This window comes from Elephantulus edwardii, unplaced genomic scaffold (genome assembly GCF_000299155.1).
Source record: "Elephantulus edwardii isolate Elephantulus edwardi_28Jun2011 unplaced genomic scaffold, EleEdw1.0 scaffold00026, whole genome shotgun sequence".
Taxonomy (NCBI): Eukaryota; Metazoa; Chordata; class Mammalia; order Macroscelidea; family Macroscelididae; genus Elephantulus; species Elephantulus edwardii.
Genome location: NW_006399776.1, coordinates 19,353,117 through 19,355,687, shown reverse-complemented (window position 1 = coordinate 19,355,687; position 2,571 = coordinate 19,353,117).

Sequence of the window (2,571 nt, the reverse complement as noted above, 5' to 3'; positions counted from 1 at the left end):
TGAGTTGCAAGCGACTCAACAGCACATAACAACAACAACAACAACAACAACATGTGCTATCAAGTCAGAACCAATTCATAGTTGACAAGTCTTACAGGAGGTTATTGCCTATCTTTCTCCCGTGGAGCAGCTTGTATATTCAAACTACTTGCCTTCAGGTTGGTAGCACCACTCCTTATCCACTAGGCCACTAGAGAGGTCTTATAGGTTATGTGTTTAAAATTATCCTCTTTAAGGAGAGTTTCATGTGTATGAAAGATAGATAGATAGATAGATAGATAGATAGATAGATAGATAGATAGATAGATACCCACACACACACATATATATGTATAATCTTCCCAGTGTTGTAATAATTATGTACTTGGCTGTTAATTAAAAGGGAAAAGGTTATCTGATAATCTGCTTTTATAAAGATTACAAGAAATTTTATGGGGTAATTCTACTCTGCACATTATATATACTTGTTTTTAAGTGCCATCAAATCCATTTTGACGCATAACAGTACTGTGTGCAGCAGAAGGAAATAATACATTTTCCAGCAACAGTCTCACAATCATTGCTGTGTTTGAGCTTATAGTTGCAGTCATTAAGTCAATATAAATCCTCAAGGGTCTTTCTCTTTTTCACGGATTCTGACTTCTCAAAATTATTGAAGAGTAATGATGTCAATTTGAGGACTAAGGTGTGCCCGGTTCAGGCCAAGATCTTTTCCGTCACTTGCTATGCATCTGAGAGCTGAACAGAAGGGTGACAGAACTGATGCCTTTGAACTGAGTTGTTGGAAAAGAAGACTGACTATCCCATGGACTGCTAAAAGAACAAACAGGTATGCCTTGTAAAAGGTCCAGTCAGAATGCTCCTTGGAGGCAAAGAACATGAAACTTCTTCTCACATACTTTGGGTATGTTGCTAGGAGAGGTTATTCTTTGGAAAGAGTCATCATGCTTAGGAAAGTGGAGAGGTGGTGAAAGAGATGAAGACCATCAACCAGGTGGTTGACATGGTGAAAGCAGCAATGGGCTTGAGTGGGTCAGAGATTTCTGAGGATGGCACAGGATAGGGCAGTCTTCAGATTGGTTGTTCATAGGGTTGCTATGAGTCATACTCAACTCTCCAGTACCTAATAACAACAACTATTTTACCAACGATGATGTCTGTCTCAAGGGACTGAGACTGGTCCTTCCTCATTACGTGTCCAAATATATGAGACGAACACACAATTTTTTCTTCTAAGGAATATTCTGGATGTAATTTTTTCAAGGCAGATTTGTTCATTCTTCTAGAAGTCCATTTTTGTTATGTGCCGTCAAGTCGCTTTCAATTCATAGTGACCCTACATATGATAGCCCTGAAACTTGCTCTATCCTCTGCCAATGTTACTGTCTCCAATACACCTACCCTCATTACCCCAGTCACTGAGCCAATCCATCTCATCCAGGGTCTTCCTCGCTTCCACCCTTCCAAGCATGATGTTCCTCTCCATGTCAGACGAAGCCTCAGAATCCTTGCCTCCAAGGATGAACTCTCCCCAAGACTAACCTATTTATATATTCAATATTCTTGCCAACACCACAATTCAAATGCATAATTTTTTTTAATGTAAAATGAGTATTTCATTTTGACCGCACTAACCCTGGTATGTCCACTTGCTGTACAGAGAAAGCTGAACCCTGTGACACTGGTGTGTCAAATGTGATAATGGTTACCCATGGTGGACAGTGTTTGGTGGCACTACCCAGTTAAAACAAGCTTGGAAGCAGGAGTGGCATCCACTTCCGTAAACAGCTTGCCTCGGAAAACCCTATGAACCTGGAGAGAGGATGAAAGTCATGCACGCAAATGTCTATGACTTTCATTCATAGGGTCGCTATGAGTCACCTATGACTCGATGACACTCAACAACAGCAACAAAAAGAAAAATGAAACAAAACAAAACAAAAAACCCCAAAACCCAAAGAAACCAGTATATTCTACATTGAAGACAATGTTTAAACTTTCTCATCAATCAAAAACATTCCAAAAATAAGTGTGTTCTATAAAGGTTCCAAAGCACAGGCAAATCTTAACACACTGGAACAGTAATCTGTAATACTGAGATGACTGTTGTAACAGGGCATTTAACAAACATAACTCTGAATAATAAAACCAGCAAAAAATGCCTTCCAATTAACTGTGGCAAGAGTGAAACTGGGCTTGTTCCATTAATACTCTTAACAATTTTATTGTAATACTTTTTTTTACAGTTTCACTTTAATACTTTTTTTACTGCTATGATAATCTAAAATAAATATTGTGGTATTTAAAGTTGTTGTTGTTGTTTAATGCCGTCGAGTCGTAGACGACTCATAGCGACCCTATGAACGAACAGCCTGAGCACTGTTTGCACATAGAGTTTCCAGAGGCAAGCCATTTTGGAAGTGGATGCCGCTCCTGCTTCCAGGCTTGATTTAGTTGGGAAGCTCCAGCCAACACTGTCCACCATGGGTGCCCATTACCACGATTGGCACATCACTGTCACAGGCTTCAGCATCACAGCAACCACGAGTTACCTCTGTACAGCAATGCACA